This window comes from Rattus norvegicus, chromosome 16 (assembly GCF_036323735.1).
Source record: "Rattus norvegicus strain BN/NHsdMcwi chromosome 16, GRCr8, whole genome shotgun sequence".
NCBI classification, from domain to species: Eukaryota; Metazoa; Chordata; class Mammalia; order Rodentia; family Muridae; genus Rattus; species Rattus norvegicus.
In genome coordinates this window covers 20,471,092-20,496,368 of record NC_086034.1, presented here as the reverse complement: position 1 = coordinate 20,496,368, position 25,277 = coordinate 20,471,092, and the positions used below count along the sequence as shown (strand labels likewise).

At 41.4% G+C, this 25,277-nt stretch overlaps 1 long non-coding RNA gene across 3 annotated transcripts; it reads left to right on the top strand.

Moving 5' to 3' along the window:
* Positions 1 to 4,129: 4,129 nt before the first annotated feature.
* On the top strand, positions 4,130 to 24,808 carry LOC120097476 (uncharacterized). 3 transcript variants are annotated; one of them, XR_010058367.1, is made up of 3 exons: positions 4,130 to 4,467; positions 22,878 to 23,029; positions 24,568 to 24,808. It is a non-coding gene; the product is annotated as an uncharacterized LOC120097476 (long non-coding RNA). The 3 variants fall into 3 exon arrangements; XR_010058366.1 differs by lacking the exon at positions 4,130 to 4,467 and adding an exon at positions 20,420 to 20,774; XR_005494906.2 differs by lacking the exon at positions 4,130 to 4,467 and having other exon boundaries at positions 22,668 to 23,029.
* Positions 24,809 to 25,277: the final 469 nt, after the last annotated feature.

Here is a 25,277-nt window from a genome sequence, read left to right as displayed (position 1 = left end):
TTGTAAATTGTTCTGTCTAACTCTTTGAAGAATTGGATTGGTATTTTGATGGGGATTGCATTGAATCTGTAGATCGCTTTTGGTAAAATGGCCATTTTCACTATATTAATCCTGCCAATCCATGAGCATGGGAGATCTTTCCATCTTCTGAGGTCTTCTTCAATTTCTTTCTTCACAGTCTTGAAGTTCTTATTGTACAAATCTTTTCCTTGCTTGGTTAAAGTCACACCGAGGTACTTTATATTATTTGGGTCTATTATGAAGGGTGTCATTTCCCTAATTTCTTTCTCGTCTTGTTTCTCTTTTGTGTAGAGGAAGGCTACTGATTCATTTGAGTTAATTTTATACCCAGCCACTTTGCTGAAGTTATCAGCTTTAGTAGTTCTCTGGTGGAACTTTTGGGATCACTTAAATATACTATCATATCATCTTCAAATAGTGATATTTTGACTTCTTCTTTTCCCATCTGTATCCACTTGACCTCCTTTTGTTGTCTGGTTGCTCTGGCTAGAACTTCAAGATCTATATTGAATAAGTAGGGAGAGAGTGGCAGCCTTGTCTAGTCCCTGATTTTAGTGGGATTGCTTCAAATTTCTCTCCATTTAATTTAATGTTAACAACTGGTTTGCTGTATATGGCTTTTACTATTTTTAGGTATAGGCCTTGAATTCCTATTCTTTCCCAGACTTTTATCCTGAAGGGGTGTTGAATTTTGTCAAATGCTTTCTCAGCATCTAATGAAATGATCATGTTGTTTTGTTCTTTCAGTTTGTTTATATAATGGATCACATTGATGGTTTTCCGTATATTAAACCATCCTTGCATGCCTGGGATGAAGCCTACTTGATCATGGTGGATTATTGTTTTGATGTGCTCTTGGATTCCGTTTGCCAGAATTTTATTGAGTATTTTTGTGTCTATATTCATAAGGGAAATTGGTCTGAAGTTCTCTTTATTTGTTGGGTCTTTGTGTGGTTTAGGTGTAAGAGTAATTGGGGCTTCAAAGAAGGAATTTGGTAGTGCTCCATCTCTTTCAATTTTGTGGAATAGTTTGGATAATATTGGTACGAGGTCTTCTATGAAGGTCTGATAGAATTCTGCACTAAACCCATCTGGACCTGGTCTCTTTTTGGTTGGGAGACCTTTAATGACTGCTTCTAGTTTCTTAGGAGTTATGGGGTTGTTTAACTGCTTTATCTGTTCCTGATTTAACTTTGGTACCTGGTATATGTCTAGGAAATTGTCCATTTCCTGCAGATTTTCAAGTTTTGTTGAATATAGGCTTTTATAGTAAGATCTGATGATTTTTTGAATTTCTTCCGAATCTGTAGTTATGTCTCCCTTTTCATTTCTGATTTTGTTAATTTGGATACACTCTCTGTGTCCTCTCATTAGTCTGGCTAAGGGTTTATCTATCTTGTTGGTTTTCTCAAAGAACCAACTTCTGGTTCTGTTGATACTTTCTATGGTCCTTTTTGTTTCTACCTGGTTGATTTTAGCTCTCAGTTTGATTATTTCCTGGCTTCTACTCCTCCTGGGTGTGTTTGCTTCTTTTTGTTCTAGAGCTTTTAGGTGTGCTGTCAAGCTGCTGACATATACTCTTTCCTGTTTCTTTCTGCAGGCACTCAGCGTTATGAGTTTTCCTCTTAGCACAGCTTTCATTGTGTCCCATAAATTTGGGTATGTTGTACCTTCATTTTCAGTAAATTCTCAGAAGTCTTTAATTTCTTTCTTTATTTCTTCCTTTACCAGGTTATCATTGAGTAGAGAATTGTTCAATTTCCACGTATATGTGGGCATTCTTCCCATATTGTTATTGAAGACCAGTTTTAGGCCGTGGTGGTCCGATAGCACGCATGGGATTATTTCTATCTTTCTGTACCTGTTGAGGCCCGTTTTTTGACCAATTATATGGTCAATTTTGGAGAAAGTACCATGAGGAGCTGAGAAGAAGGTATATCCTTTTTCTTTAGGGTAGAATGTTCTATAAATATCTGTTAAGTCCATTTGGCTCATGACTTCTCTTAGTCTGTCTACGTCTCTGTTTAATTTCTGTTTCCATGATCTGTCCATTGATGACAGTGGGGTGTCCTACTATTATTGTTTGAGGTGCAATGTGTGTTTTGAGCTTTAGTAATGTTTCTTTTACGTATGTAGGTGCCCTTGTATTTGGGGCATAGATATTTAGGATTGAGAGTTCATCTTGGTGGATTTTTCCTTTGATGAATATGAAGTGTCCTTCCTTATCTTTTTTGATGACTTTTAGTTGAAAATTGATTTTATTTGATATTAGAATGGCTACTCCAGCTTGCTTCTTCTGACCATTTGCTTAGAAAGTTGTTTTCCAGCCTTTCATTCTGAGGTAGTGTCTGTCTTTGTCTCTGAGGTGTGTTTCCTGTAGGCAGCAGAATGCAGGGTCCTCATTGCATATCCAGTTTATTAATCTATGTCTTTTTATTGGGGAGTTGAGGCCATTGATGTTGAGAGATATTAAGGAATAGTGATTATTGCTTCCTGTTATATTCATATTTGGATGTGAGGTTATGTTTGTGTGCTTTCATTCTCTTTGTTTTGTTGCCAAGACGATTAGTTTCTTGCTTCTTCTAGGGTATAGCTTGCCTCCTTATGTTGGGCTTTACCATTTATTATCCTTTGTAGTGCTGGATTTGTAGAAAGATATTGTGTAAATTTGGTTTTGTCATGGATTATCTTGGTTTCTCCATCTATGTTAATTGAGAGTTTTGCAGGATACAGTAACCTGGGCTGGCATTTGTGTTCTCTTAGGGTCTGTATGACATCTGTCCAGGATCTTCTGGCTTTCATAGTTTCTGGCGGAAAGCCTGGTGTAATTCTGATAGGTCTGCCTTTATATGTTACTTGACCTTTTTCCCTTACTGCTTTTAATATTCTTTCTTTATTTTGTGCGTTTGGTGTTTTGACTATTATGTGACGGGAGGTGTTTCGTTTCTGGTCCAATCTATTTGGAGTTCTGTAGGCTTCTTGTGTGCCTATAGGTATCGCTTTCTTTAGGTTAGGGAAGTTTTCGTCTATGATTTTGTTGAAGATATTTACTCGTCCTTTGAGCTGGCTGTCTTCACTCTCTGCTACACCTATTATCCTTACGTGTGATCTTCTCATTGAGTCTTGGATTTCCTGTATGTTTTGTGACCAGTAGCTTTTTCCACTTTACATTATCTTTGACAGTTGAGTCAATGATTTCTATGGAATCTTCTGCTCCTGAGATTCTCTCTTCCATCTCTTGTATTCTGTTGGTGAAGCTCGTATCTACAGCTCCTTGTCTCTTCTTTTGGTTTTCTATATCCAGGGTTGTTTCCATGTGTTCTTTCTTGATTGCTTCTATTTCCATTTTTAATTCCTTCAACTGTTTGTGTTTTCCTGGAATTCTTTCATGGATTTTTGTGACTCCTCTCTATGTGCTTCTACTTGTTTATTTATGATTTCCTAGACTTCTTTCATGGATTTTTGTGACTCCTCTCTATGGGCTTCTACTTGTTTATTTATGATTTCCTGGAATTCTTTCAGGGATTTTTGCGATTCCTATCTGTAGGCTTCTACTTGTTCTCTAAGGGAGTTCTTCACGTCTTTCTTGAAGTCCTCCAGCATCCTGATCAAATATGATTTTGAAACTATATCTTGCTTTTCTGGTGTGTTTGGATATTCCATGTTTATTTTGGTGGGAGAATTTGGCTCCGATGATGCCATGTAGTCCTGGTTTCTGTTGCTTGGGTTCCTGCGCTGGCCTCTCGCCATCAGATTATCTCTAGTGTTACTTTGTTCTGCTATTTCTGACAGTGGCTGGACTGTCCTATAAGCCTGTGTGTCAGGAGTGTTGTAGACCTCTTTTCCTGTTTTCTTTCAGCCAGTTATGGGGACAGAGTGTTCTGCTTTCAGGCGTGTAGTTTTTCCTATCTACAGGCCTTCAACTGTTCCTGTGGGCCTGTGTCTGGAGTTCACCAGGCAGGTCACTTGCAGCAGAAAAGTTGGTCTTACCTGTGGTCCCGAGGCTCAAGTTTGCTCATGGGGTGCTGCCTACAAGCTCTCCGCGGTGGCAGCAACCAGGAAGATCTGCGCCACCATTTCCGGGAGCCTCAGTGCACCAGGGCTCCAGATGGCGTTTGGTGTTTTCCTCTGGCGTCAGAGATGTGTGCAGAGTGCAGTCTCTTCTGATTTCCCAGGCGTGTCTGCCTCTCTGAAGGTTTAGCTCTCCCTCCCACGGGATTTGGGTGCAGAGAACTGTTTATCCGGTCTGTCCTAAATTCTTTTGTTTTATTGATGAAAAATGTCCCTGGTTAATTTTAAGCAGTGTGGGGCTGAGGGTGACAAGTGTGCAGGCCTGCTAACAAGCAAGCTGCAGGCTGTGCGTGGGCAACAGCACAGCTCAGGCCAAGTCAGCATAAGAAGAGTTTCAAGGTGAGGAAGCCAGCGCAGAAACAGGGATGTATTGGGGTAAGTTGTGCTAGAAAAGGCCTCGATGATTTGGACTAGCTTGAGTAAAACTTGTAATAAAAAGGGACAAGGTAATGGTAAATTGTTTTTATGTATGCGTTCTTTTAGAGTTATGTTTTAGTCTTTGGACCTGATTAGAGATAGTTTACACCCTAGACATGAGAGAGAATGGGTTTGGAAAAAAGAGTCCTCCCAGACTCTCCATGGATGCTTTGGAGAAAGAGAAAAACTTACAGAGCTCTCCTAGTAACAGAAGAAAGGCAGGAGATGTCCTGGCTCTCTGCTGGCTCCTATTGGAGAAATGCTTCTTTCTGGTTCTGGGTTCCATAGGTAGGATATCTGAGTCCCTAGCAAGCACAAGGCCCTGGGTTTGGTCCCCTGCTCTGAAAAAAAAAAGAATGGGGCATCACCATCATCTCAGGTATTTGGAGTGGTTCATAAAGCCCCCATTAATGGCCACTTCTTGAGGGAATTGGATAAAAGTTTTACAAAGGAAAGAAAGAAAGAAAGAAAGAAAGGGAGAGAGAGAGAGAGAGAGAGAGAGAGAGAGAGAGAGAGAGGAAGAAAGTTAGTTCAGAAAAGCCAGGTTCAACTGTCTTTTCTCTTTGGCAACTAATAACACATGACTTGGTAATATGAGTAGTTTTTCAGAGTAGGGTTAAAGAGAGATTGTAGGGCGCCCTCCTGTGGTGAACAACGGTACTGCGCATGCGCAGGTTTTGTACCTGGAGTCAGTTGGCCGGGACGGTACCATGCTAGTGAGGTGATTCATTCTCCGCCAATCCCTGAAGGACAATTAGCCACAGCCTGTTATGTATATAAGGCGAGTGCTTTGCCGCTCGAGGTCCCCGTATCAGCAAAGAGGTGGTCCTGCAATAAAGGTTGTTGAGAAGAATCCGACCGTGTTGCGTCTTCCTTGCTGGCCGAGGCAGGCAAGACAATTGGTGGCCTGTGCGGTGACCCGAGGACAATCTCGTGGATTCAGAACTCTTAAAGTTCAGGACGGTGACATCGGTAAATTCCCGGATAAGGGACCATAAGGTTCTCTGGAGGTAAGCAGAGAAGATGAAAGCCTTGCTATAGAAACCGAAAGGTTTGTAAACTATGGCAATGTTGTTTCCAATGGATCCTTTGTGGGTAGGGCTTGTACCTCTTTTTGTTTCCTTTTTTCTTTGTGTGGGATAGAGAAGCCACAGAGGGCAAGCTTAAGCCCTGACCAAAACCTCTTTGGCGAATGGTCCGTGCCTGCTTAGAGGATAAACGACGTGAGGAAGCCGTTAGAGCCATTAGGACAGGTCAGAGGGTCCTTGCAGAGCAACAAGAAAGTATGTCGGAGGGAGAAAAGTTCTCGAAAGAAAAAAAGAAAAGAAAAGGAGATAAAAGGAACAGAGAGAAGGTAGAGATAAAAAAAAAGAGGATAATCAGAACCAGGAAACAAATAAGATATATTCTTCTTTAAAAGCCTTGACCTTAGAAATGTCAGATGATTCAGAGCTTAGTGAGGATGATGAGGCTGATCTCGAGGAAGAGGCTGCTCAGTGTGAGAGGGAGAGATATGATCCAGACTGGCCACACGCTAGTGCCACATGGCAACAAGGCGGACAATTAGACAAGAAAGCGGTTATACCAACAGCACCTCCGTATAACCCTCAATATAAAAGCATGGTGAAGCCTACAAAAGCTACTTCCTTTTGCCCAGAGGTGTGGAAAGAGATGGGATTAAGTTTTCCAGTGTTTCTGGATGCTAACGGGCATTGATATCATGAACATGTTGACTTTAAGACTATAAAGAAATTGGCAGAATCGGTCAGAACCTATGGGGTGAGTGCAGCTTTTGTTGTGGCTCAAGTTGAGGCTATTGCTAGGTATTGCCTCACCTCTGGGGATTGGGGGAGTCTGGCTAAAGCCTGCCTCTCCTCAGGTCAATACTTAGATTGGAAATCTTATCTTTTTGAGTATGCTAATACTCAGGCCACCATTAATCTAGCCTCAGGAGTAGACCCTCAGAGACATTGGGATGCTGACATTGCTATTGGGTCTAGGGAGATTCACTCTGCACCAGACTGGTTATCCAGAACAAGTCTATAGTCAAATTAATGAAATAGCCATCAAGGCATGGAAAGCACTGCCTAATAGGGGTGCAGTCTTCGGGAACCTTACCAAGGTTCTGCAAGGACCCACAGAGCTGTTTTCAGACTTTGTAGCCTGCATGGTAGAGGCTGCTACCAAGATCTTCGGAGACCCTGATACAGCCATGCCTCTCATTAAGCAGCTAGTGTATGAGCAATGTACAAAAGAATGTAGGACTGCTATAAACCCATACTAACACAAAGGTTTAGAAATTTGGATGAAAGTCTGCAGGGAACTGGGAGGACCATTGACTAATGCTGGCCTAGCGGCAGCTGTGATACAGTTAGGAAAAACTGCCACCACGGATACCTGTTTCAAATGTGGCCATAAAGGGCATTATCGAAGACAGTGTCCTGAAAGGAATAAGGGGAGAATTAGTGATAGACCTAAGCAGCCTGGACTATGTCCACAGTGTAAGAAGGGAAGTCATTGGGCAAATGAGTGTAGATCTGTGAAGGACTTGGATGGCCGACCCCTAGCGACAGGATATGGTGGTGCACGGCCAAAAAACAGACAACAGGGCCCACGTCCCCAGGGCCCTCAAATATATGGGGCTCTGCAGGGCGACAGACAGGGACAGGACAATCAGAGGCCTTGGCCTTTCCTTCGCCACCCAAAGGACCGAGGAGAGCCACTAAAGGCTCCGCAGGACTGGACCTTCACTCCACCACCAGACTCGTACTAACCCCCCAAATGGGAGTACAGCCTGTAGACACAGATTTTAGAGGACCCCTCCCTAAAGATACAGTTGGGCTATTGTTGGGATGCTCCTCCTCTGCCCTGAAGGGTTTACAGATTGTGCCCGGAGTAATTGACCCTGATTATTTAGGCACAGTAAAAGTCCTGGTAGCCTCCCCCTAGGGAATTACTGCAATTTCCCCTGGAGACAGAATCGCTCAAATGCTGCTTCCGCCTAGCTTGCATAAGTGCTTTCCTGCTGAAAATAGAATCAGAGGGGACAGGGGCTTAGGATCTACAGGCTCCCGATTTGCCTTTATCTCATTGGAACTGGGTGATCATCCAATGTTAACATTGACTGTAGAGAGACAATCATTCCTTGGCCTGTTGGACACTGGAGCAGATCATAGTATTATCTCTGCTCATGACTGGCCACCTAGGTGGCCTACGCAAACATCATCTCAGGCCCTACGTGGTCTAGGGTATGAAATGGCTCCTTTTATAAGCTCCAAAGAATTGACATGGAAGGATACAGAAGGGAGATCAGGAAAGATTGCTCCCTATGTTATAGACATTCCCGTGACACTGTGGGGCAGAGATGTTTTGATAAATCTAGACATGAGACTGACTAATGCTTACTCCCTGCAAGTTAAGGATATAATGGCGAAAATGGGCTACATGCCTAGAAAAGGTCTGGGAAAAAATTACAAGGACGAGTTGACCCAGTACTGTCAAAACAAAAACAAAACAGGACGGGTCTGGGTTTTTCCTAGGGGCCATTGAGGGAGGAATACCCATTACGTGGAAAACAGAGGAGCCTGTATGTGTTCCTCAATGGCCTCTATCCTCTGAAAAATTAATTGCTGCTGCCGAACTAGTATTTGAACAATTGCAATTAGGACATATTAAACCATCCAGATCACCTTGGAATACACCCATATTTGTTATTAAGAAAAAGTCAGGAAAATGGCGATTATTGCAGGATTTAAGAGCTATCAATTCTCAGATGCAAACAATGGGTCCCATACAGAGAGGTTTGCCATTACTCTCCAGCATCCCTGCCGATTGGCCTATTATTATTATTGATATTAAAGATTGTTTTTTTCCATCCCTCTTGCTCCACAAGATAGCCTGCTATTTGCCTACTGAGTCTAGAAAAGGGCTGCTGATTCCACAGATAGGCAACAGCTTTAAGAACAGCTCCCACTCCATGTTTGGGGCCCATAATGAAGACTGAGCTACATATCTGCAGCATATGTGTGGGGGCCTAGGACTACTTCATGTATGATCTTAGGTAGGTAGTTCAGTCTCTGAGAGGTTCAGTTTACTTGATTCCTGGTATTCCTGTGTAGTTGCTATCCTCTTCTGGCCCTCAGTCATTCTGCCAAGTGTCCCATAAGAGCCTCTGAACACAATATTTGGCTGTAGGTTTCTAAATCTGCTTCAGTCAGTGCTTGGTGGAACCTATCAGAGGAAAGTTAAGCTATTCTTCTGTCTCCAAGCATAACGAATTATCGTTAATGGTGTCAGAGACTTGTACTTGCCTGTGAGATGGGTCTAAAGTTGGGCCTCTTGTTGGATGCCCATTCTCTCAGTCTCTGTTCCATCTTGTCCCTGCCTTTCTTGCAGGAAGGATAAATTTGGGGGTCACAAATTTGTGTCCTCTTGTGTGTTGGTGTCCTTATTCTTCTACTGGAGTTTCTACCTGACAGGCAGCTTCTTCATCTTCCATATCCCCACTGCTATGAGTATCAGGTAATGTCACCACCATTTGTCCTGAGAACTTTTCCACCCCAGGTGTCTGATACATCCTCAGGAGGACCTCATTCAGCAAACACACACACACAGAGAGAGACACACACACACACAGGCTCACACACACACACACACACACAGGTGCACACACAGAGACATACAAACAGATACACACAAGCACACACACACAGACATATAAACAGATACACACACAAACACACCATGTCTGCTGTAGATTTCCATTTATTCTCTGGGCTCTGTGACCCTGTTTTATGTTTCACCTCATATGTGATACTGAATCCCTTCCCCATTCCTTTTTCTATACTTCTCTTACACAGTGCCCTCCCTCCATCTTTCTCCTATTACTCTTTTACTCCCCCTCCTTGTGAAAAGCATGCATTCTCTCTTGAGCCTTCCTTGTTGTTTAGCATCTCTGGGTCTATAGAATGCACTGAGAGTGTTTTGTATTTTATTGCTAATATCCACTTATAAATAAGTACATACACTGCATGTCTTTTTAGGTGTGGTTACCTAATTGAGGATGACATCAATTTCCATCCATTAGTTTTTCATACCTGAATAGTATTCTACTGTGTAGATATAGCATTTTCTTTATCTATTGTTTGTTTGAGGAGCATCTGGGTTATCTCCAGTATCTGGCTATTATGAAGAAAGCTGCTATGAACATAGTTGAGCAAGTGTCTCTGTTCTGTACTAGGTTATCTTTTGGGAATGTACCCTAGGTATTTTTTTTACTAATTATTTATTTTTTATCATTCCATATTTATTCACCTCTTGGTCCTCGACCTCCCAGTGTTCCATATTGCATACCTCCCTCCCCTTGCAATCACCCTCCCTTAACTTCTCCACAAGAACATTCCCATTCCATGCACTCCACCCAACCCGTAAAGTTCCTGGGAATTCTAGTCTTTGAGGATTAGGTGCATCCTTCTCTGACTGAACACAGACCTGGGAGTCCTCTGCTGTATGTGTGTTGGAGGCCTCATCTCAGCTGCTGTATACTACCTGGTTGGTGATCTAGTGTCTAAGCAATCTCAGGGGGGCTAGGTAATTGAGACTGCTGGTCCTCCTCCAGGGTTACCCACCTCCTTCGCTTCCTCCAGCTTTTCTCCAATTCAACCAGAGGAGTCAGCAGCTTCTGTTCACTGGTTGGGTGCACATAACTGCATCTGACTCTTTCAGCTGCTTGTTGGGTCTTTTGAGGAGCAACCATGATACATCCCTTTTTGTGAAAGCTCCATAGCTTCAGTAATGGTTTCAGGTCTTGGCACCTCCCCTTGAGCTGGATCTCACTTTGGGCCTTTTGCTTGACCTCCTTTTCCTCAGCTCCTCTCCATTTCCATTCCTGCATTTCCTTCAGACAGGAAGAAATATGGGTCAGAGCTTTGGCTGTGGCATAGCTACTCCATCCCTCACTTGATTCCCTGTCTTCCTGGGGAAAAGACAGGTGGACTCAAAAAGTTCAGTCTTTTCACAGTAGGGCCTTTCATCTAGGGTACCCCATTTGAGACCAGAGAGTCGTTCACTTCCCAGGTCTCTGGTATATTCTAGAGGGTCTTCTCAACCTCTGTCCTCACAAGTTCATCTGTTTCAATGTTTTCTGCTGTACCTCAGGGCTTCAGATCATGATACCAGATCATGACGCTCCCTACCTCATTCCCTCCCAGTACCTCCCTCCCTCCCCCTTGTGATTGCTTTCTGTTCCCTCCCAAGTGGAACTGAGGCTTCCTCACTTGAGCCCTTAGTTTGTTGACCTTTTTGAGTCCTGTGGACTCTATGGGTGTTCTGTATTTTTTTATTTTGGCTAATATCCACTTATTAGTGAGGACATATTGTGCATGTCCTTTTGGGTCTGAGTTACTTCCCTCAGGATGACATTTTCTAGTTCCATCCACGTGCCCGAAAAATGCAGAATGTCCTCATTTTTAATAGCTGGTTAGTATTCCATTGTGTAAATGAACCACATTTTCTTTATCTATTCTTCTGTCTTGGAACATCTGCATTGTTTCCAGGTTTCAGCCATCACAAGTGAAGCAATTATGCACATAGTGGAATATGTGTCCCTGTGGCAGGCTGCAGAATCTTGGGTATATTCCCAAGAGTAGTATTTCTGCATCTTTAGGTATGTCTATTTCCAATTTACTGAGCAACCTCCAAATTGATTTCCAGAGTGGTTGTACCAGTGTGCAATCCCACCAGGAATGGAGGAGAGTTCCTCTTTCACCACATCCTCACAAACATCTGTTGTTAATTGAGGTTTAGATCTTAGATATACTGAGTGGTGTAAGGTGGAATCTCAGGGTCACTTTGATTTGCATTTCTCTGATCAATAATGAATTTGAACATTATTTAGGTGTTTCTCAGCCATTCGAGGTGGTACAAATTTTCCTTTTAGCACTGCTTTCATTGTGTGCCATAGGTTTGGGTATGATGTGTTCATATTTTCATTAAATTCCAGAAAGTGGTGGTTTTTTCATCCCAGACCAAATGATCATTAAGTAGAGAGTTGTTCAGTTTCCACATGTATGTGGGTTTTCTCTTGCCTTTGCTCTTATTAAAGACCAGCCTCAGGCTATTGTGGCCTGAAAGGGTGCATGGGATTATTTCAATCTTCTTGTATTGGTTAAGAACAGTTTTGTATCCAATTATATGTTCCATTTTGGAGAAGATACCATGAGGTACTGAAAAGAAGGTGTATTCTTTCTTTAGGGTGAAATGTTTTGGATATATCTGTTAAATACTTTTGGTTCATAACCTCTATTAGTTTCACTGTGTCTCTGCTTAGTTTCTCTACCAAAGACCTCTCCATTGATGAGACAGGGGTGTTGAAGTCTACCATGATTATTGTGTGGGTTTCAATGTGTCTTTTGAGCTTTACTAAAGGTTTGTTTTTTGTTTTGTTTTGTTTTGTTTTGTTTTGCTTTGTTTTTGTAAACCCAGCAGGTTAACATTTATTTGAAACTGCTATGAGTGTTTTACATTTTCTTAGTAGTTCAACATAGTAAAGACAATGTGGAAAACAGAATACATGGTTTTGTTTGTTTGTTTGTTTGTTTGTTTTCATCTTTATTAAAATGGGTATTTGTTTATTTATATTTCAAATGTTATTCCCTTTCCCGGTTTCCATGCCAACATCACCATAACCCCTCCCCTTCCCATTCTATATGGATGTTCCCCTCCCAACCCTCCCCCAACTATACCCTTCTTAGGCATATACCCAAAAGATGCTCCCACATATAACAATGACACATGCTGCACTATGTTCATAGCAGTATTATATATAATAGCCAGAAGCTGGAAAGAACCCAGATGCCCTTCAACAGAGGAATGGATACAGAAAATGTGGTACATCTACACAATGGAATATTACTCAGCTATCAAAAACAATGACTTTATGAAATTCGTAGGCAAATGGATGGAATTGGAAAATATCATCCTGAGTGAGGTAACACAATCACAGAAAAACACACATGGTATGCACTCATTGAAAAGTGGCTATTAGCCCTACTGTTTGAATTGCCCTAGATGCACAGAACACATGAAACTCAAGAGGGGTGACCAAAATGCCAATGCTTCACTCCTTCTTTAAAAGGGGAACAAGAATACCCTTGGCAGGGAATAGGGAGGCAAAGTTTAAAACAGAGGCAGAAGGAACACCCATTCAGAGCCTGCCCCACATGTGGCCCATACACATACAGCCAACCATTTAGATAAGATGGATGAAGGAAAGAAGTGCAGGCCGACAGGAACAGGATGTAGATCTTTCCTGAGAGACAAAGCCAGAATACAGCAAATACATAGGCGAATGCCAGCAGCAAACCACTGAACTGAGAACAGGACCTCCGTTGAAGGAATCAGAGAAAGGACTGGAAGAGCTTGAAGGGGCTCGAGACCCCATATGAGCAATAATGCCAACCAATCAGAGCTTCCAGGGAGTAAGCCACTACCCAAAGACTATACATGGACTGACCCTGGGCTCCAACCTCATAGGTAGCAATGAATATCCTAGTTAGATCACCAGTGGAAGGGGACTCCCTTGGTCCTGTCAAGACTGAACCCCCAGTGAACGTGATTCTTGGGGAGAGGGTAGTAATGGGGGGAGGATGGGGAGGGGAACTCCCATATAGAAGAGGAGGGGGACAGGTTATGGGTCCAGAAACCGGAAAGGGAATAACAATCAAAATGTAAATAAGAAATACTCAAGTTAGTAAAGATAAAAAGTAAAAATCAAAATTGAACAGTGGGAAAAAAACAACAACTTTATGAAAATCATAGGCAAATGGATGGAACTGGAAAATGTCATCCTGTGTAAGGTTTTTATTTTTAATGGGAATGCCCTTGCATTCAGGTCATAGATATTCAGAATTCTTAATTTTCTCTTGGGGGATTTTCCCTTTAATGAAATATGAGTGTCTTTGTTCATCATACTTATAACTTTCAGTTGAAAGTCTATTTTATTGTATTTTAGGATGGCAACTCCAGGTTGTTTTTTGAGCCCATTCCCTCGGTAGAACTGTTGCCATCCTTTTATTCTGAAATAGTGTCTGTCTACGTTAATGAGGTGTGCTTCTTATATGCAGCAAAATGCTTGATATTGTTTGTGTAGCCCATCACACAGCTTATGTCGTTTTATAGGTGAGTTGAGTTCATTAATATTGAGAGACATTAAAACCAGATGACTGTTGGTTCCTGTTATATTTGCTATTGTAAGTATTTTTTATGTGTTTGGGGTTTTCTCCTTTAGGCTTTGCTGTGAGATGTTTAATATGTTGTCTTTTCTTTGTTATAGGTATCTTCCTTATATTAAACTTTTCCTTACAGGATTCTCTGTTGTCCTGGATTAGTAGATAGATACTGTTTGAATTTAGTTTTCTCCTGGAATATTCTAGTTTCTCCACCTATATTGATTAAGAGTTTTGCTGGGTACAGTAGCCTGGGCTGGCATTTGTGTTCTCTTAGAGTCTGCATGACCTCTGACCAGGCTCTTCAGGCTTTCATAGTCTCTGTTGAGAAGTCTGGTGTAATTCTGACAGGTCTGCCTTTTTATGTTATGTGGCCCTTTTCCCTTGCAGCTTTTAATATTCTTTCTCTGTTCTTTGCATTTAGTGTGTTGAGGATTATGTGACAAGAAGAATTTATGTGAAGAGAGGGAGGTAAGACCGGTCGAATAAGTGTCGTCCCATCGTCGTGGGGAAGGTACAGTCTAAGGAGGCTTGTTTCATAGGAGAGATCAAGCACTCACTCAGGGAGAGAGGATTAAGAGTGAAGAAAAAGGATTTAATCAAGTTCTTTTTTTTTAATTAACTTGAGTATTTCTTGTATACATTTCCAGTGTTATTCCCTTTCCCGGTTTCCGGGCAAACGTCCCCCTCCCACTCCCCTTCTTTATGGGCAATCCCCTCCCCATACTCCCCACCTTGTCGCCCTCCCCCCAACAATCTAGTTCACTGGGGGTTCAGTCTTAGCAGAACCTAGGGCTTCCCCTTCCACTGGTGCTCTTACTAGGATATTTATTGCTACCTATGAGGTCAGAGTCCAGGGTCAGTCCATGTATAGTCTTTAGGTAGTGGCTTAGTCCCTGGAAGCTCTGGTTGCTTGGCATTGTTGTACATATGGGGTCTCGAGTCCCTTCAAGCTCTTCCAGTTCTTTCTCTGATTCCTTCAACGGGGGTCTTATTCTCAATTCAGTGGTTTGCTGCTGGCATGCGCCTCTGTGTTTGCTGTATTCTGGCTGTGTCTCTCACGAGATATCTACATCCGACTCCTGTCGGCCTGCACTTCTTTACTTCATCCATCTTGTCTAACTAGATGGCTGTATATGTGTGGGCCACATGTGGGGCAGGCTCTGAATGGGTGTTCCTTTTGCCTCTGTTTTAAACTTTGCCTCTCTATTCCCTGCCAAGGATATTCTTGTTCCCCTTTTAAAGAAGGAGTGAAGCATTCACATTTTGATCATCTGTCTTGAGTTTCATTTGTTCTAGGCATCTAGGGTAATTCAAGCATTTGGTCTAATAGCCACTTATCAATGAGTGCATGCCATGTGTGTTTTTCTGTGATTGTGTTACCTCACTCAGGATGATATTTTCCAATTCCATCCATTTGCCTACGAATTTCATAAAGTCATTGTTTTTGATAGGTGAGTAATATTCCATTGTGTAGATGTACCACATTTTCTGTATCCATTCCTCTGTTGAAGGGCATCTGGGTTCTTTCCAGCTTCTGGCTATTATACATAAGGCTACGATGAACATAGTGGAGCACATGTCTTTTTTATAGGTTGGGGCATCTTTGGGTATATGGCCAAGAGAGGTATAGCTGGATCCTCAGGCAGTTCAATGTCCAATTTTCTGAGGAACCTCCAAACTGATTTCCAGAATGGTTGTACCAGTCTGCAATCCCACCAACAATGGAGGAGTGTTCCCCCTCCACATCCTCGCCAGCATTTCCTGTCACCTGAGTTTTTGATCTTAGCCATTCTGACTAGTGTGAAGTGAAATCTCAGGGTTGTTTTGATTTGCATTTCCCTTATGACTAAAGATGTTGAACATTTCTTTAGTTGTTTCCCAGCCATTCGGCATTCCTCAGCTGTGAATTCTTTCTTTAGCTCTGAACCCCATTTTTTAATAGGGTTATTTGTCTCCCTGCGGTCTAACTTCTTGAGTTCTTTGTCTATTTTGGATATAAGGCCTCTATGTGTTGTAGGATTGATAAAGATCTTTTCCCAATCTCTTGGTTGCCATTTTGCCCTAACCACAGTATCCTTTGCCTTACAGAAGCTTTGCAGTTTTATGAGATCCCATTTGTACATTCTTGATCTTAGAGCGTAAGCCATTGGTGTTTTGTTCAGGAAATTTTTTCCAGTGCCCATGTGTTCCAGATGCTTCCCTAGTTTTTCTTCTATTAGTTTGAGTGTGTCTGGTTTGATGTGGAGGTCCTTGATCCACTTGGACTTAAACTTTCTACATGGTGATAAGCATGGATCGATCTGCATTCTTCTACATGTTGACCTCCAGTTGAACCACCACCATTTGCTGAAAATGCTATCTTTTTTCCATTGGATGGTTTTGGCTCCTTTGTCAAAAATCAAGTGCCCATAGGTCTGTGGGTTCATTTCTGGGTCTTCAATTCTGTTCCATTGGTCTATCTGTCTGTCTCTGTACCAATACCATGCAGTTTTTATCACTATTGCTCTGTAATACTGCTTGAGTTCAGGGATAGTGATTCCCCCTGAAGTCCTTTTATTGTTGAGGATAGTTTTAGCTATCCTGGGTTTTTTGTTATTCCAGATGAATTTGTAAATTGTTCTGTCTAACTCTTTGAAGAATTGGATTGGTATTTTGATGGGGATTGCATTGAATCTGTAGATCGCTTTTGGTAAAATGGCCATTTTCACTATATTAATCCTGCCAATCCATGAGCATGGGAGATCTTTCCATCTTCTGAGGTCTTCTTCAATTTCTTTCTTCACAGTCTTGAAGTTCTTATTGTACAAATCTTTTCCTTGCTTGGTTAAAGTCACACCGAGGTACTTTATATTATTTGGGTCTATTATGAAGGGTGTCATTTCCCTAATTTCTTTCTCGTCTTGTTTCTCTTTTGTGTAGAGGAAGGCTACTGATTCATTTGAGTTAATTTTATACCCAGCCACTTTGCTGAAGTTATCAGCTTTAGTAGTTCTCTGGTGGAACTTTTGGGATCACTTAAATATACTATCATATCATCTTCAAATAGTGATATTTTGACTTCTTCTTTTCCCATCTGTATCCACTTGACCTCCTTTTGTTGTCTGGTTGCTCTGGCTAGAACTTCAAGATCTATATTGAATAAGTAGGGAGAGAGTGGCAGCCTTGTCTAGTCCCTGATTTTAGTGGGATTGCTTCAAATTTCTCTCCATTTAATTTAATGTTAACAACTGGTTTGCTGTATATGGCTTTTACTATTTTTAGGTATAGGCCTTGAATTCCTATTCTTTCCCAGACTTTTATCCTGAAGGGGTGTTGAATTTTGTCAAATGCTTTCTCAGCATCTAATGAAATGATCATGTTGTTTTGTTCTTTCAGTTTGTTTATATAATGGATCACATTGATGGTTTTCCGTATATTAAACCATCCTTGCATGCCTGGGATGAAGCCTACTTGATCATGGTGGATTATTGTTTTGATGTGCTCTTGGATTCCGTTTGCCAGAATTTTATTGAGTATTTTTGTGTCTATATTCATAAGGGAAATTGGTCTGAAGTTCTCTTTATTTGTTGGGTCTTTGTGTGGTTTAGGTGTAAGAGTAATTGGGGCTTCAAAGAAGGAATTTGGTAGTGCTCCATCTCTTTCAATTTTGTGGAATAGTTTGGATAATATTGGTACGAGGTCTTCTATGAAGGTCTGATAGAATTCTGCACTAAACCCATCTGGACCTGGTCTCTTTTTGGTTGGGAGACCTTTAATGACTGCTTCTAGTTTCTTAGGAGTTATGGGGTTGTTTAACTGCTTTATCTGTTCCTGATTTAACTTTGGTACCTGGTATATGTCTAGGAAATTGTCCATTTCCTGCAGATTTTCAAGTTTTGTTGAATATAGGCTTTTATAGTAAGATCTGATGATTTTTTGAATTTCCTCCGAATCTGTAGTTATGTCTCCCTTTTCATTTCTGATTTTGTTAATTTGGATACACTCTCTGTGTCCTCTCATTAGTCTGGCTAAGGGTTTATCTATCTTGTTGGTTTTCTCAAAGAACCAACTTCTGGTTCTGTTGATACTTTCTATGGTCCTTTTTGTTTCTACCTGGTTGATTTCAGCTCTCAGTTTGATTATTTCCTGGCTTCTACTCCTCCTGGGTGTGTTTGCTTCTTTTTGTTCTAGAGCTTTTAGGTGTGCTGTCAAGCTGCTGACATATACTCTTTCCTGTTTCTTTCTGCAGGCACTCAGCGTTATGAGTTTTCCTCTTAGCACAGCTTTCATTGTGTCCCATAAATTTGGGTATGTTGTACCTTCATTTTCAGTAAATTCTCAGAAGTCTTTAATTTCTTTCTTTATTTCTTCCTTTACCAGGTTATCATTGAGTAGAGAATTGTTCAATTTCCACGTATATGTGGGCATTCTTCCCATATTGTTATTGAAGACCAGTTTTAGGCCGTGGTGGTCCGATAGCACGCATGGGATTATTTCTATCTTTCTGTACCTGTTGAGGCCCGTTTTTTGACCAATTGTATGGTCAATTTTGGAGAAAGTACCATGAGGAGCTGAGAAGAAGGTATATCCTTTTTCTTTAGGGTAGAATGTTCTATAAATATCTGTTAAGTCCATTTGGCTCATGACTTCTCTTAGTCTGTCTACGTCTCTGTTTAATTTCTGTTTCCATGATCTGTCCATTGATGACAGTGGGGTGTCCTACTATTATTGTTTGAGGTGCAATGTGTGTTTTGAGCTTTAGTAATGTTTCTTTTACGTATGTAGGTGCCCTTGTATTTGGGGCATAGATATTTAGGATTGAGAGTTCATCTTGGTGGATTTTTCCTTTGATGAATATGAAGTGTCCTTCCTTATCTTTTTTGATGACTTTTAGTTGAAAATTGATTTTATTTGATATTAGAATGGCTACTCCAGCTTGCTTCTTCTGACCATTTGCTTAGAAAGTTGTTTTCCAGCCTTTCACTCTGAGGTAGTGTCTGTCTTTGTCTCTGAGGTGTGTTTCCTGTAGGCAGCAGAATGCAGGGTCCTCATTGCATATCCAGTTTATTAATCTATGTCTTTTTATTGGGGAGTTGAGGCCATTGATGTTGAGAGATATTAAGGAATAGTGATTATTGCTTCCTGTTATATTCATATTTGGATGTGAGGTTATGTTTGTGTGCTTTCATTCTCTTTGTTTTGTTGCCAAGACGATTAGTTTCTTGCTTCTTCTAGGGTATAGCTTGCCTCCTTATGTTGGGCTTTACCATTTATTATCCTTTGTAGTGCTGGATTTGTAGAAAGATATTGTGTAAATTTGGTTTTGTCATGGATTATCTTGGTTTCTCCATCTATGTTAATTGAGAGTTTTGCAGGATACAGTAACCTGGGCTGGCATTTGTGTTCTCTTAGGGTCTGTATGACATCTGTCCAGGATCTTCTGGCTTTCATAGTTTCTGGCGGAAAGCCTGGTGTAATTCTGATAGGTCTGCCTTTATATGTTACTTGACCTTTTTCCCTTACTGCTTTTAATATTCTTTCTTTATTTTGTGCGTTTGGTGTTTTGACTATTATGTGACGGGAGGTGTTTCGTTTCTGGTCCAATCTATTTGGAGTTCTGTAGGCTTCTTGTGTGCCTATAGGTATCGCTTTCTTTAGGTTAGGGAAGTTTTCGTCTATGATTTTGTTGAAGATATTTACTCGTCCTTTGAGCTGGCTGTCTTCACTCTCTGCTACACCTATTATCCTTACGTGTGATCTTCTCATTGAGTCCTGGATTTCCTGTATGTTTTGTGACCAGTAGCTTTTTCCACTTTACATTATCTTTGACAGTTGAGTCAATGATTTCTATGGAATCTTCTGCTCCTGAGATTCTCTCTTCCATCTCTTGTATTCTGTTGGTGAAGCTCGTATCTACAGCTCCTTGTCTCTTCTTTTGGTTTTCTATATCCAGGGTTGTTTCCATGTGTTCTTTCTTGATTGCTTCTATTTCCATTTTTAATTCCTTCAACTGTTTGTGTTTTCCTGGAATTCTTTCATGGATTTTTGTGACTCCTCTCTATGTGCTTCTACTTGTTTATTTATGATTTCCTAGACTTCTTTCATGGATTTTTGTGACTCCTCTCTATGGGCTTCTACTTGTTTATTTATGATTTCCTGGAATTCTTTCAGGGATTTTTGCGATTCCTATCTGTAGGCTTCTACTTGTTCTCTAAGGGAGTTCTTCACGTCTTTCTTGAAGTCCTCCAGCATCCTGATCAAATATGATTTTGAAACTATATCTTGCTTTTCTGGTGTGTTTGGATATTCCATGTTTATTTTGGTGGGAGAATTTGGCTCCGATGATGCCATGTAGTCCTGGTTTCTGTTGCTTGGGTTCCTGCGCTGGCCTCTCGCCATCAGATTATCTCTAGTGTTACTTTGTTTTGCTATTTCTGACAGTGGCTGGACTGTCCTATAAGCCTGTGTGTCAGGAGTGCTGTAGACCTGTTTTCCTGTTTTCTTTCAGCCAGTTATGGGGACAGAGTGTTCTGCTTTCAGGCGTGTAGTTTTTCCTATCTACAGGCCTTCAACTGTTCCTGTGGGCCTGTGTCTGGAGTTCACCAGGCAGGTCACTTGCAGCAGAAAAGTTGGTCTTACCTGTGGTCCCGAGGCTCAAGTTTGCTCGTGGGGTGCTGCCTACGAGCTCTCCGCGGTGGCAGCAACCAGGAAGATCTGCGCCACCATTTCCGGGAGCCTCAGTGCACCAGGGCTCCAGATGGCGTTTGGTGTTTTCCTCTGGCGTCAGAGATGTGTGCAGAGTGCAGTCTCTTCTGATTTCCCAGGCGTGTCTGCCTCTCTGAAGGTTTAGCTCTCCCTCCCACGGGATTTGGGTGCAGAGAACTGTTTATCCGGTCTGTCCTAAATTCTTTTGTTTTATTGATGAAAAATGTCCCTGGTTAATTTTAAGCAGTGTGGGGCTGAGGGTGACAAGTGTGCAGGCCTGCTAACAAGCAAGCTGCAGGCTGTGCGTGGGCAACAGCACAGCTCAGGCCAAGTCAGCATAAGAAGAGTTTCAAGGTGAGGAAGCCAGCACAGAAACAGGGATGTATTGGGGTAAGTTGTGCTAGAAAAGGCCTCGATGATTTGGACTAGCTTGAGTAAAACTTGTAATAAAAAAGGGACAAGGTATTGGTAAATTGTTTTTATGTATGCGTTCTTTTAGAGTTATGTTTTAGTCTTTGGACCTGATTAGAGATAGTTTACACCCTAGACATGAGAGAGAATGGGTTTGGGAAAAAGAGTCCTCCCAGACTCTCCATGGATGCTTTGGAGAAAGAGAAAAACTTACAGAGCTCTCCTAGTAACAGAAGAAAGGCAGGAGATGTCCTGCCTCTCTGCTGGCTCCTATTGGAGAAATGCTTCTTTCTGGTTCTGGGTTCCATAGGTAGGATATCTGAGTACCTTCGGTGGGACACCATCTAGTTTTTCCCCTGTATGTCTATTGTCTGGTGCACCAAGCTGTCCATGTCTGTCAGTTTATGTCTGTGGTTTTTGTTTCTTGTTGTTTAAATGTTTTATGTTTCATGTTCAAAAGAAAAAATGGTAAAAACTTTATCTGCCAGTCATTCACACCTTGATTTGGTTTTAACTCGTTTCAAAAAAAGGGAACAAATGAATAAAAAACAGTTTCAATGGGCCTTTGGAGCCCTGTACCTGTAGCTAGGAGCCTAGGTCAGCTGGAGAAGCTGCCTGGGGGCAGAGCGTCTACAGGAGCTGATCTTAAAGGCGCCAACAGCCCCTCAGCTTCTATGGTATGGGAGCTGATGGCTGTTTCTCTTAGAAAAATCCCTGACTTATTATTAGACTTAGCAGGTGACAAGGTGCTTCTCTTAAAATCACAGCTAGAAAAGTAAAAATGGTGCTTGGTCTAAATATTAAAGACATGTGTAGCCACTTCAATCTTGTTTCTGACTGGTTTTAAATGTATAAATATGCTCTACATGCCTGGGTCATAGATTATTGACTTTTAGGTTATTGGAGATGGTTATAAAATTATAACGTTGGTAACAGAAAGTTGACATAAAACTGGTAATTTGGATACAGTCATTCTAGACAACATTTGGCATGAGCCAACCTAGGGAAACAGGTCTAAATTGAGATAATATTTTTATGGAACTCTTATCCTAGAAACCAGGCTTCTAAAAGAATTTAGGGCAATGTCTCTTTGTTGAGGTATTGGAGACCACACCATCGTGCGTTCATATGTAGGAATTGGCAATCAAACTTTGTAGCATGAAGGATAGACTCTGTGTCTTGGAGACTAGATCGTTTGTTGGAGGTTGAGTTTTGCTTTCCAAAGTTGTGGTTTGCCCTGAAGTTACCTGTATTTTGATGCTAATTCTACTGCCCCAAGGGAAGCTTCCTAGTCTTACTCAGAACTCAGATGACTTTCAAAGTTGTGGTTGTGCTCTGGTGTTACAAGGAGAACTTAAGGATTGTGATTTAGGATTGCCAGTGTTACATTGACTAACTCAAACTTATTTATAATTTAAAAAAATGGCTAATACCCTTATTATGTAATTTCATCACTTCTTCAATGTAAGAAGTTAAAACTTTAAATCTTTCAGTGTATCTGGAAATTTTTACTACAAACCTTTGCTCTCAAAATGAGCTTTAACATTTGGGGAATAGCTGTTACACTACTCAAGAACATTTAAGAACTCAAACTGGATTGCCTAGACTTAGATTGCCTTAACAAGGGAGGACAACGATACCAGGCAGATTATAGGCCTTACATAGGAACAATTATTCAAAAAATATTATTCTTTATTATCCAAAAGAATAATGCTAGAGACAGTAATTTGATATACAAGTCTATTTATAAATACAAGTGCTCAGTGTCCTCAATTTAATCCTAGAGGACTTGTCTTAATAAATAATATATTAACAATGTCTTAATAAATAAACAGGGGGAATTATATCCCTGTATGCTATGCAATTATTTAAAAATACTCCTTTTATATTAATTATAAATTTGGATGCCAAGGAACACTCTGAGTTTATGGCACCCTACAACTAGGCATACTTCTGCCTAGGTGAAATAGAAAGATCCACATATTGGCATGAACATGTCCAGGTATTTTTATGTGGAAGAGGGAATCTTTGTGTTTTTTTCTACAGGATGCTACAGAAGTGTGCCAGCTGCCTGCGTGTCTGGTGAGACATGCTGATCCTGGGAGCATGAAGATTCAGCTCTCCTGGTTCGGGACCGTGGAGTCATTCCTGTGCCCTTGAAAGAAGATGGAGACTTTTTAGGATTTACCCTCACCGAGGTATCTGGGGTGGAAAGTTATATTTTGGGAGAACATATGCTCCATCCTCACCAGCTGTTAGAAATATACAACCATACCTTGGTTGTTAATAAACATCATGAGTACCTGCTCGCCCCAAACCATACTTCTCTGGCATGTTCATCAGGGCTGACTACCTATGTAATAATATCTGAGTTCCTGCAGCAGCACGATTATTGTGTATGAGTACAATTACTCCCCAGAATCAGCATACATGAGCCAGAGACTTTTCTTAAATCCTAGGAAAAGGGCTTTCCCCACAAAGTAAAAAGAGAACCAGTAACTGCCATCACTCTCGCGGTTCTCCTAGGACTAGGGGCTGCGGGTGCAGGCACTGGCATCACTTCCCTAGTTAACTCCCATCAATACTATAACCAGCTTAGTGAAGCCATAGATAAGGATATTGCTGAATTAAGAGATGGATTAGCTAACTTAAAAGATTCAGTTGCCTCGTTGTCTGAAGTAGTCTTACAAAATAGAAGAGGCCTAGACTTAATCTTCCTACAACAAGGAGGACTTTGTGCAGCCTTAAAATAGGAATGCTGTGCTTATGTAGATAAGACTGGACTTGTAGAAGACAGTCTAAAAAAGGTGAGAGTTAGCCTAGAAAAACGAAGGAGAGAGAGAGCAACAAGAGTCTTGCTACAAAAACTGGTTTTCTACATCCCCATGGCTCTCTACCCTGTTGCCCTCAATTTTGGGACCCCTTGTGGGCCTACTTTTGTAGATTTCCTTTGGTCCTTGGGCCTTTCAGCGACTTATATGCTTTATTAAATCACAAATAGATTCTGCTTTGCCTAGAAATTCCGATTCATTGCTTGGAGACCAGAATAGCTGAGGAGAACCAGAGAGACAATGAACAAGATGAGGTGCCTACAACATATCAGGAGAGGCTCGATTTCCACAATCTCTTATATTAATGCCATCTGGCCCCTACTCTTTCGCCCCTGGGCTCAAATAAGAGGAATGAGTAGATGACCCAATGTAGCCATCATCAACGACGGGCAACTTCCTCTGACCCTTGACCAATCTAAGACATGGAGCCTTGAGGGCAACAAGGTGATCCTATGACAGATAAGGCTGGGGTTCGAGAGGTAGATCCTAAGACAGAGGTGGCTACACCCTGTTTAAACGTATGGGTTGGTCAAATGCTCCTCGGCCCAGTTTCTCCCCCAATAAACACACACGTATAGCCCAGTATGGTGTGTTACAGCATAAGTTCATTCCTAGCCATTGGGGTGCAGTCCTAACTGCAAGAGTGGCTCGCCATGGCCGAGCTGGGCACTCTGTGAGGCATGTCTAATCTCTCTTAGGCCACTACTTCCAGCTAATGGTCTTTTATAAAGAAAAATGGGGGAAATGTAGGGAGCCATATTGGATTTGAGCCTGGCCACTTTTTGACTCCATGGCGCAAAGTGGCTAGGTGACTCTGGGCTGTTTGGCCACAGATATTCACCCCTAAGATGACTGCCATGAAGTCTTGAGATTGTTGGACAAAAGCCTCTCCCATGAATTTACAGCACAGGAAGATAACATTCAAGGGATGCCTCAGCTTGAGCAGATACCAGTTATCTCCTGAGTCAACACCCGGTGTCTCCACCGCATGACCTCATCGTCTACCGCCTGACCTCTTTGCCTCCTGCTATCACTGACTATATCCTCATCCCTCCATCCTTTGTGTTTCACAAAGGACACTCCCCCTACCTGAAAGCCTTAAAAGCTGGAACGTTCACCCCAATAAATGAGACCTTGACAATAGAATCTTGCTTGGTCTCCTTCTCCTCTCGCCCCCCATAGGCCTATGAGTAAGCATACATATAAGACTACAACCAGCTGAGTCATTTGTTGATGTTGTTGCTGTTGTTATTGTTGTTATTGATTGTGTGTATATAATTTCAGGTGTGATCACAATGCACTAAATTGCCAATTAGGGGGTTTATTCTTCCAGTAGGCTGATTCTCTGACTTGCAAATGAATGAAAGGACAGTAGGGGAATAACCCTTCTAATGACCTAGCAGCTTTGGAGAGGAAATATATATATATATATATATATATATATATATATATATATATATATATATATATATATATATATATATATATAAACCTTGGGATGGAAAACACATGAGCAGCTGAGAACACTGTAGATTTTTTGAGAGCATCCAGGTTTCATTTCCAGCAACATAAGAGTAGCTCACATCTACCTCTAATTCCAGTTTTAGAGGTTCAG